Here is an 11,389-nt window from a genome sequence, read left to right as displayed (position 1 = left end):
TTGATGTAGATAATCCGCAAAGACATTATTGTGTTGGAATTCTTTTTTTCTCTAAGTTTTCTCTTAGTATATACTAATGATCCATAATAATGGGTTTCATTATGACATTTTCAAACATGTGAATGAGGTTTTAGTTCCTTTTCATTCCTCTACTACTCTTACTGTTCATCTTCTCCTTTTTGCTGTCAGCTGCTCACTCTTCTACTTTATTGTCTTTTAAATAGTTGTTGATCATCCAATCAGTTTGATTAGAGTAACTAATTGGATGAGGGTTTATTTACAGGAGTATGGGTAGTTTGCCAGTAGCAACATCACTAAAGGAAATGTCTCTTTCCTCCCCAGTATCCGTCACCCACCCAGAGATGCTGAGGAAGGGATGGACTTCCTGAGCCTATTGCCCCAGCAACCCTTCATTGCCTGAACATCCTCAGGATTTTGTTGTATGAACAGATTCTTGCCAGATTGCCAGACTTCAGTTGGAGAGTCTCCTGTTTCTTCTGCCTCAACATGAGTGCTGGATTATCAGACTTGTTCCACTACACCCTGCTCACACCTATCTTTTAAAGTAATCCTAGGGAGCATGTGTAAGAAAGACACTGTGGTCACCTTGATGGCCCTGTGGATGAACCAGGTCTGGGTGTGATAGAAGAGGATGTGATACAACTCTGTGTCTTCTTACAATTGTGTGTGGTTCAGAGTCCAGGTACCTGAACCAAAGCTGTTCAGAAGAGCAATCATGAATGATTGCACTAGATCTTGTTGTCTATTATGCCAAGTGACTATTAGAACCCAGGAATCTACAGGTAAGGGTCTCAGGCTGAGGGAAGTATGGCTTCCTTAGAGTGTCTCTGACTAGGCAGGGGATGTGGCAGGAATGTGTGATTTCACAGTAGAATATCTAGGAAGAAGAGGCATGAAGGTTTGCTCACACACTCTGCCCTGGTACTCTCTTGGCTCAGTTTCTGGAAGGGCCTGAAGACTATGCTACAGGCCCAGACCACATACTCTTTGCCTTAGAAGCCAAGTTGCATCTTTGCCCAAGGTCAGACACATTGAAGAGACTCTGGGCCTCTCATTTCAGCACTGTACTGTGAGGCTGGAGAGCTCTAGTTCTGTTTTGGGACAGGAAACTTTTCAGAATCCTTTTGAGGGCACCCGGGTAATACTCTGACCAATGTGATAAATCATAAGATCCTAATGATGTCTTAAAGGTGTTAACAATTTCATTGTTATCCAAGGGTTCTCAGCACCAACCACCACAGTCTAACCACAGCCACACATAGAGAAGGGAAATGTCCCATTTGTCCCTCTGTTCCTGACCATCTGCCTTGTCTATGTGACCTCCAGGCCCAGCATTCATCAGAGTCCCTCACACTGTTCTACTCCTCGATGCTGAGTGTCCTTGGGCATCACTGACCTGTGTGCTGCAGGACCACCTGTGGGCTTTAGTTGAGGTATTCTCCCTCACAGCTGTCTGTCATTACTCATATGCTCCTCCCTCCCTGATCCATTGCCTTTTGCCCTCTCAGTCTCTGACTCTGCAAAGGTTTGCAGCTCTGACCCTGTTCCCATCTTCCCCTTTCAGAATTCTCACACTGAACACACAGGAGGAGAAGCTGAAGCCCACAGGCTACATCCTTCAGAAAGTCAGGAAGTTAATCCAGTGGCATGATGAGCTAGCTCAGTGGTTCTCACCCTTCCTAATGCTGTGACCCTTGAAGGCTCTTGTGGTGACCCCCAAGCATAAAATTATTGTGTTGCTGACAAGCAGAGAGCTTTCATGGACTGACATGGGCTCTCTACATACATGTTACAGTTGTGTGACTTGGTCTTCCTGTGGACTCCTAGCAGTGAGAGCAGGGGGTGTCTGACTCTGTTGCCTGCATTGAAGACCCATTCCTCCTGCAGGAATGCTTCATCTAAGCTTGGGGGAGGAGGGGATTCCCGGTCTCACTGCAGTGTGATATACCAGGGCTGACTGAAATCCATGGGATACCAGCTGGTGTTTGAAGAGAAAAGGTGGAGGAATGCATGGAGTGGAGGGTAGAGTAGGTGGGGAGGAACAGGAGAGAGGGGAGGGAGGGGAAGTTTTGGTTAGGATTTAAAAAACAAAAATGATTGTAGTGCTACTTTATAAATGTAATTTTTCTACTGTCATGAGTTGTAATGTACATATCTGATGTGTGGGATATGAGAAACGGGACCCATGTGCAAGGATCACATGCCCTTTCCCACCACAAAGGGTCAGATTGAGAACGGCTCAGCTAGCTCCTTAGCCTGAGTTTGTGCTGCTGTGGGATGCACTGTGTTTCCCAACAGGAGCAGTTGTGAACCTCCTCCAGGTAGGAATTTGTACCCAAAAGGTGTAGGTGGGAGTTCTGTGGGGCCGAGGAAGATATTGTCACAGGAGACCTGCACTGACCAGACAGAGGTGAGAGAGTCTGTGCTTATCAGGCTGATAAAGCCACCTATCATTTTGCTTTTTTATTGCTCTCCCCTCCAGAAGGCACAGCGTGGACTCTGAAGTCATTCTGAATATCAGTCACCCTCACCCCAAACCTCACCCCAAATCATGGTAACTCCCTTGTCACAGATCCAGCATGGGTGAAGGAGTGGGGAGCAGGAAGTAGAAGGGCGTACTGGAGATTCTGGATCTCTAAGCAGGTGAGCAGAGGATCCCACAGATGGAGAAGGGCTGGGACATTGGAAATTTATACCCTGGCACTTAGGCCTGCAGATGCCCACCCCATGGACTGCTATGTCTCCCTCGAGACTTTGTCTGCTGTCTTTTGTTTTCATTTGTTTCCTTTTCAGTTTCATTTCATTCTTAAAATTTTTTATTCAGAGCTGATGATTGAACCCTGGGCTTTGTGCTTGCTAGGCAAGCACTCTACCACTGAGCTAAATCCCCAACCACTCATTTTTATAATATTCACTGTCCTTTTTTATTTCTTCAGGACACATTCATCATTCAAAGGTTTATTGTTCAATCTCCATGAGACTGTGTGTATTCTATACTTTCTTTTGCTCTGGGTAGAAAATTTTATTCCATTGTAATAAAATAGGACAAATTATTTCAGTTTTCTGTATTTGTCAAAATACGCTTTGTATCCTAATATATGACCTATTTTGTAGAAAGTTCCAGGAGCTGCTGAAAAGAATGTGTGCTCTGTAGTGTTCAGATGGAATTTTATATAGGTATCTGTTAAGTCCATTTGTTCTATGATATCATTTTCATCATATTTTTCTGTTTATTTTTCTGTAATTTCCTTAAGTGCCCATCTCCTATTCATCCCTCTGCCACTCTGTACCCACACTAGTAGCAAGTTCACTGAGATCAAATTTGGAGACATTTAGAGACATGTATATCCACCTGAGCAACATTTTTAGGCCCTGTTTTTTCTAACACAGGGACTCTCTGGGCTCTCAGAGCCAATGATAAAGCTGAGATACTGGCCTATGAACAGGAGTTTCAAAGTCCTAGGGAACTCTGCCTGGATACAGAAAGAGTACAGGGTAAAGATTCTGAAGCAGCTCACTAGGAATTCCTGGATGAGGCAGTAAGCAACCTCAGACTTTAGGGACACCTGAGGACTGGCTACTCTTGGCTCCTTCTGTCTAGCCCTGAGGTCTAGTGCACCCACAGCCCAGAACAGTAGACTTTTCTCTTTAATGGTTTGCAGATTCACACTGGCATGGTGCAGCCATGGTTTCACTTGCCTCACCTAATCAGTAAAGAAATCTACAGATTCAGTGTCTCCATCCAATACTTTCTCTGTTCCAGACAGTATTTTTGTGTTTTTAGCCCATACTAGGAAAAGACATTCTCTCTCTCTCTCTCTCTCTCTCTCTCTCTCTCTCTCTCTCTCTCTCCCTTTCTCTCTCTCTTTCTCTCTCCAACCGAAGGAATGACTGGGCTATGTAAGATCCCTCATGTTCAAAATTACAGAAGCAGTTTATTTATGTTACCTGGACAACCTGGTGTGTTCTCCTAATCCTGGGAAGCTATGTAGCATGACTTGAGGGAAGGTCCCCATGTGCTCTGTCACCCAGTGAGGCATCACTCAGAAGCCTTTTGTGGATGATGAGGAAGACCATAGTAAATATGTAGAATGAAAAAAGAGTCTCAAATCTGTGTATATTGGACAGTTGTGTGTACATATTCATACATGACAGAGAGAGAGAGAGAAGGAGAGAGAGAGAGAGAGAGAGAGAGAGAGAGAGAGAGAGAGAGAGAGAGAGAGAGAGAATAGCACAAGTTCTTCCTAAGAGCTTGAATCCAGCCACGTGTTCCCGCTTGAGCCTAGTCAAGGCTTGGCTCTGGCTTTCTTAAGCTCCAACCACGTGCGGTAGCTTTACAGGCAGGGCCCCTGTTCAGCAGGGCAGGCCTGAGTTGTTTGTAGCACTGGCTTTAAGCTAACCTCTTGGGGCTACTGTCAGTCTGGCCTGAGGCCAAGCCAACCTGGGCCTGGGATAGGGAGCCGGCCGCCCAGGCGGGAAACCAGACGTGCTGTCAAGCCAAGTTAAGTGGTTTTTAATGGATTCTTGTCACGTTTGGGCGCCAAATGTAGATGTTACCAACCATCTTATTAAATAAGAAACACAGAGCCAATTCAGAGAAGAAAGCCAAGAGGTCAGAGCTAAGAGCCTCAACCTTCCTGCTTCAGCGATCCTCTTCAGTCAAAAGAGCTCTCCGAAAGGGACCTACTTCCTCTGTGTTTGTCTTATATAGTCTTTCTGTTCTGCCTTCTCATTGGTTGTAAACCCAAACACATGACTGCGTCATCACTGCCTGTATGTACAGCCCTCCAGGTCCTCTATGGTATTGAGATTAAAGGCGTGTGTCTCCAATGTTGTCTGTTTCCTTTTACACACAGAGATCTACCTAGCTCTGTCTAGCAAGTGCTGGGATTAAAGGTGTGCACCACCACCGCCACGCTCTTGCTATGGCTCTAATAGCTCTGACCCCCGGGCAACTTTATTTATTAACATACAATTAAAATCACATTTCAGTACTAAGAAAATACCACCATAGTAGTTAATGAGAAGTTAGGAATTACTACGCTTTACTAGCTGGGTCGCAGCAGTATCAACCACAGAACTCTCAGGATTTCATAGAGAAAGCAGAAACTAAAGAAAAATGACAACTGTGTCTGGTTTAATTACAAATAAGAAAAGGATCACCACGTGGCTATATCTCTTCATTCTCATGAATCTCCCCAACTCCCAGATCCTCTTGACCCTTTTTAAGTATGAATAACCATAGTTGGTTAGGTCAAAACCTGACCTTGATTTGGTCAAAAACATCCTTCAAAGATGTTGATTATAATTCAAAGAGATACAAAACTTAGCACCACCTCTGTAATATTAAAATAAAAACAAAACAGAAACCAACCAAACGACTTGATGTTTTAAAAACCCAAAATACGCATAGCTGCCTGAAGAGGAGATCTTGATCCTTTCACTAAACCTATTCTTCTCGTATCCACAGGAGGCCATCTGGACAGAAGTCAAAATGAATCCATTACTCATTTCCTCTCCGGCTCTTCTTGTGGCTTTTCTTAGACCTTTCAGGAGACTTGGAGTGACTCCTATGTCTGTGACTACGGTGGTGACCTGGGGATTTAGAGCGGGATCTGTGTCGTCTGTCTCGGGACCTGCTTCGATGGCGTCGTGGACTCTTGCTCCTATGCCTTTCTCGGCGTGGAGAAGGGCTTCTTCTTTTGGGGGATCTACTTCGCCTCCTGGGAGACCGACTCCGACTCCTCCTGTAGCGCAGTGCAGGAGAACGCCGTGGCTTGTCCAGGTCTCGGTAGCTTCTTCGTCGTCGATGGTCAGGTGATGGGACTCTTTCCAGCTTCTCAACTTCTTCCTCCTCCTCCTCATGGATTCCACATCATCCATGTCCTCTTCTAGAGCACTAACTCGGGGCTCCAGTTGTTCAGCTTCCTCCAGCACATAGCGTTTCTGCAGCCGGGGCAAAATGATATCACAGACTCTCTCACTGTGCAGAAGTTCATCAATGTACTCATCTACGTGCATCAGTTCAAACTCCCCATTCCGGTTCTGGCTCTTGATTTTTCGATAGTCATTGTACAAAGGCTCCAAGTACTTGTAGCAATCCATTGCAGTTCCTGTCAGCCTCATGTAAAGTGCCCCCAACATCCGGACATACTTGAAATCTTCATGTTTTTATGAACTCAACAATGATATCCTTCTCAGGTTGAATCTGAAGCATCTTCAAGGTTAAACACAGAAAAGGAGTTGGCTTTATGTTTCCACCGTAGACACCACCCACAAACTTTAACTCCATGGCTTTGTCGACTACAAGTTCAGCCGTAAGTCCAAAGCACTCTTCTTTCCAGTACTTTGATTCATAGATCCGCGTGCGAATGATCTTCTCCACCAGATACTGAGGGTTGGTGCCATGGATGCTGTGGGCATCCTTGACCGTACGGTTCGCCATCTTAGAACGCTTTCGATTCAATTTCCGTTGGCTTCTTCAATACAAACCTTCACACTCAGGTTTTAAAAAAAGACGTCCAGAAGCAGAGGATACCCTTCTAAGACCTGAAGGCCACCAGCTTGGAACTGGAAATTGCTGCAGCGCTGAACCCTTTCCTGGGTCTGTGCAAGACTGGTCTCAGAGATGGCTGAAGCAGGTCATGAGCCCTCGGTGGGCGTGGCGAGGCGGTTGAGAGAGCCAATCGGAACCAAGCTGGGGGCGGGGTCACGGCTGGTGGTGGGAAAAGTTTTCACCTCTGACTTCTATTCCTGCTGGGGCCAGCAGCAAGTGCTGGCAGTCTGTGGTGTGGCTGGGGGACCCGGGAGGGGTCTAGCTCAGACATTGGAGCACTGTGCAGGAACTCCCCGAGTGCCTGGACTGGAAGCAGTGGGAAGCGCGGGGATTTCGCCAGCCCTGGCAATCTTCAGCATGATGAGTGCGGCTCCAGGCCCACTGGGCATTCTCCACAGACTCACTGATTTCCATGTTCCACACACATGCACCCAGAGCCTGTTCAGTGGCGGGCACTCCCTCCTTAGTTCTTTTGTGTTTTTCCTAGCATGACACAGCCATGCCTTTCCCAGCCTCCTCTAATAATTCAAACTCCCTACTGTTACTCTGTAGCAGCTCCAATGCATTCCTGCCCAGTCTCTTGTCCCAGCCATTAATGACAGCTGTTCTCCCTACTCTCAGTAGTTTCTCCATGTATCCTGGGCTTCCTGTTGCTTCTTCTTGATAGAAGACTTTTTCACAGCTCAGCTGGTGTGCTGGTTAGAATGTGAATGACCCCTACAGACTCATATATTTGAGTGTTTGGTTCCCGGTTGGTGGACTCTTTAGGAGGCATGGTCTTTTTGGAGAAGGTATTTCAATGGGGATGGGGTTTAAGGGTTCAAAAACCCATGCCAGGCCCAGTCTAACTCTCTGGCTCCTGCTGGTGGATCAGGGTGCAATCTCTCAGCTGCAGCAAGAGCCCACAGCACCATGCCTGCCTGCTGCCATGCTGCCCACCAGGATAGTGGCCGTGGACTCATCCTTTGAAAACTGTAAGGAAGCTCCGAATTAAATGATTTCTACTACAAGATGTCTTCTTGGTCATGGTGTCTCTTCACAGCACTGGAACAATAACTAAGACAACTGGGGGAGGGGTGGAACCCCTGTGCTTTGTTATTCACTGCACCTTCATTCAGAGACCCTCTGCTGGTAATTTCCAAGGCCATAGCAGACATGTGAAATAAAGATGCTGAGGTGCATTTCTATGGAAGGAAGTATGGAGTGAACAGGAGCAAGTGGAAGCAGGGAACAGAGGCTCAATTTTCATTGAAACATCTGCAATGAGATGCTCCTTCACACCCATTCAATACAATCAGCCTCAGGAGCCATAATGCCAAGTGGTCGAAAAGATATGGAGACACTGGCACCCTCACATTTGTCTGGAGGAGATGCAAAATGACAGTCATGGAAGACAGTTTGGCATTTGCATTAAAAGTTAAACACGCATATGTTAAAAGATTCAGCAGTTCTTCGCTGATGTCTTTAGCCCATTGAAAAGAAAATACTGCTCTCAAAAACCTGTGTTTGAGATGTTCACAAGGACTTGACAGAGAGTAGTAGTTCAATTAGATCACTTAGGTGGTCCTGAACTGGGTAGTGGGTAAAATGTGTTGCCTGCATATAAGGAATGACACTGTAAAACAAGAGACAACAGGCTTGAATAGCTTGTACCTAGTAGTAGGATGAGATACAAATGATTCCTTTTCTGTGATAGGAGGACCAGGGCTCTGATGTTTTTAAATTCTGTGGAGTTTCCAAACTGTTCCATCAAAAAGTAGTCAAGTGGTTGTAGGGAGCAGAGACCAGAGACATAAAGGATCAAAAGCTGAATTTTCCAATGAAATCATTATTCTCATCCTTGAAGTGGCTTGTTGCTTATCTCTTACCCTTATGTAAATTAACCAAGTTATGATGTTAAAAGAATATTTAACTGACAACAAATTTTCCAATGGTAAGGGCTACTAAGAGTATAAAACCTCCTTGGTGGAGTGTCCTGTTCATCCTCAGAAATGCATACCTCCACAGAAGTGTGTTTATAGCAGGAACTCAGTAATGCCTTCAGGCTCCCCTGGAAGTAAGGGTCACATTTCATCTTTACTCCTAGGAAGGGCTCTTCTCTCTACCAAGCCAGAGAGCCTGGCTAAAAATCCTCATGTCTCTCCTGCCCCCTGGTGTTTGAAAAGGGCACTGCAGGAATCATCACTGATGATGGTTGATTGGGTTAAAACAGCAATGAAAGGACTGGGAGCATACTTGTTTGCCTGGGTCAGGGAGTAGTTGCACACTCTTTTAATCTCAGACCTAGGTAGAAGGACTGTGTGATGTTTCAGGCCATGCTGGTTGTGAAGTGAACTGTAGGACAATCAGTATAATATAGTGCAACCTTTCTCAAATTAAATAAATAAATAAATAGATAGATAAATACATACATACATAAATACATACATACATAATAACATAAAGCATGCTCTTCTGCCTGGATACTTGTTACTGTGCTCACATGGGGATGGGTACAGAAGGAGGGAGCACAGGCTGGTGTGGAAGGAGCTTGAGTTCTAATCCCACAGTAGGGTTTGAGCTGCAACATCCAGACATGTTTCACAGCAACTGTACAAGAACTAGGCAGGGAGGCACTGGCTCATTCTTCCAGTAAGAGAACAGAAGATTTTCAACATCCTCAATGAGTGTGTGCACCCTGAAAATCTTGTAGTGTACACTGTGTGACCAGTATGAAACTGTTCCCACTACTCCACGCTGAAAAGTGACAGCCAGAGGAGCAATCCCACCTCCTCACATGATTTTACAGACAATGGGAACCATTAGGTACAATTTGTGGCCAAAGAGAACATTAACCTATGTGAGGCAGAGGGGTATGAATTGTGTCCCTTGAGAACCTCAGTAGTTCCCAGGAACAAGGCACTTTCCCGTGCCTTCTTATCCTCACACTGCTGGAGTTCACAAGGTGAACAGAGAGTCAGCAGGTCAGGACAGGGTGAGAGGGCACTCACTGTGCAGACAGTTTCAGGGAAGATGGAGATGAGAATGGGCATCTCATTCTTCCCACACTACCTGATGTCACAGTGGAAGAGTCTTTGAGACACAGGCGACGTGACATGTCAAGCACACTTTTGGCACAGGCAAATAATTCCATTTCTGTGACAGCATACACAGAGATTTAAAATGTCTAAATTGTGGTCCTTTTCTTACCCCAGAACCAGAAAGCAGCTAGGGGGTTGGCAGGAAACATGGTTCAGGACAATAGCCAGTGTAAAGGGGTGAGAAGGAACTGTTTTGGGTGACAGAAACATCCTCACACTTCAATTGGACATGGTTGCAATGTCTCATACATTTGCTCAAAACAACAAAGGTATTCATATAAATGGCTGGATTTGATCATCTGTGGATCATTTTATAATGAAGCTCTTCCAAAATAATATGGCTATTGAAATTCTAAAGTGTCCTGTGAGCCCCCTAAGCACACACAGGGGTGTTTGCAAAAGGAGCTCCATAATGCCTTCAGACTGCAGTGGAAGTATCAGGCAGCCATCCTCCTGCACTCAGAGGAATTGCTCTCCCCTCTCCCAGCACCTCAGTCAGGCTGTGCTGTATCCTGTCTACTCCATGGTGTCCAGGGTAGAACATGCAAGAATCACCATTTTCATCTAATGACCCTAATAAACCTAGGCTTTGCAAGTTCTGATTTGAGTGAGGGTGGATGATGGACACGAGGAATCTGCTAACTCTTCTCTGGCTCAGACTGGGATTGCCTTGGATGCTATGCACTCTTTAGACAGCTGTGGTGGTATTGTATTCTCCAAAATATTGTGCACCCTAATAAATTTATCTAGGGTCAGAGAGCAGACAGCCACTAGATACAGAGGCCAGAAAATAGTAGCACTCACCGCCTTTAATCCTAGCATTCCAGAGGGAGAAATCCATCTGGGATCTCTGTGAGTTCAAGGCCACATTGGGAACAGCCAGGCGTGGTGACACACGCCTTTAATCCCGAGAAGTGAGTCTTTAATCCCAGGGAGTGATGGCAAAAACAGAAAGATATATAAGGCGTGGAGACCAGAAACTAGAAGCATTTGGCTGGTTAAGCATTTAGCACGTTAAGCATTCAGGCTTTCGAGAAGCACAGTTCACCTGAGAGCCATAGGGATGAGGACACAGAGGCAATCTGAGGAGACAAGACCAGCTGAGGATCCAGCGAAGTGAGATAGCTGTGACTTGTTCTGTCTCTCTGATCTACCAGTACTGACCCCAATAACTGGCCTGGGGTTTGATTTTATTAATAAGAACTTTTAAGATTCATGCCACAGACAGCCCTGATTCTTTCCATGACCAAAGGTACAGGGAAGTGTCCAGCTAAGCCCTTCAGGCTCTTCTGGGTTTGTCATGTCCACAAGTTCCCATCTCCTTGGCACCTCACCTCACAGAGAGTATCATGTTTGGACACTGTAGAATTTGACAGACCTAAGTTTCAAATCAGCATGGTGTTTCTGAGAGTTCTTCCCTCATCTGATCCACGTGGGTAAGCACCTTTTGTGACAACTGATGTGGAAAAGGCCAAAGCAGCGCCATATACATGCATCAGAGGATTTTGCCTACATCTTTCCAAGGACAAAAGCTCACCCCTCTATCCTCAGTGAATTACTGCCTACATGACACACCTTGCCATGTAGATTCTCAGAATATGAAGCTCACTGAATCCACCATTGATGTCTGGCACTGTTACAGCTTTAGATAAAACTTGAAGATATGGCCCTACTTGGGGCATGGCACAAACATGACAATTCATTCACAAAGAGCAGCTGTCTCTGAAGTGAC

The 11,389-nt window shown here is 45.5% G+C and overlaps 1 pseudogene; it reads right to left on the bottom strand.

Annotated features, from left to right (window-relative positions):
- Window positions 1-5,038: 5,038 nt before the first annotated feature.
- On the bottom strand, window positions 5,039-6,578 carry LOC131910706 (pre-mRNA-splicing factor 38A-like; annotated as a pseudogene).
- Window positions 6,579-11,389: the final 4,811 nt, after the last annotated feature.

Source organism: Peromyscus eremicus, chromosome 5 (assembly GCF_949786415.1).
Source record: "Peromyscus eremicus chromosome 5, PerEre_H2_v1, whole genome shotgun sequence".
NCBI lineage: Eukaryota > Metazoa > Chordata > Mammalia > Rodentia > Cricetidae > Peromyscus > Peromyscus eremicus.
This window is presented reverse-complemented; position numbering and strand designations above follow the sequence as displayed.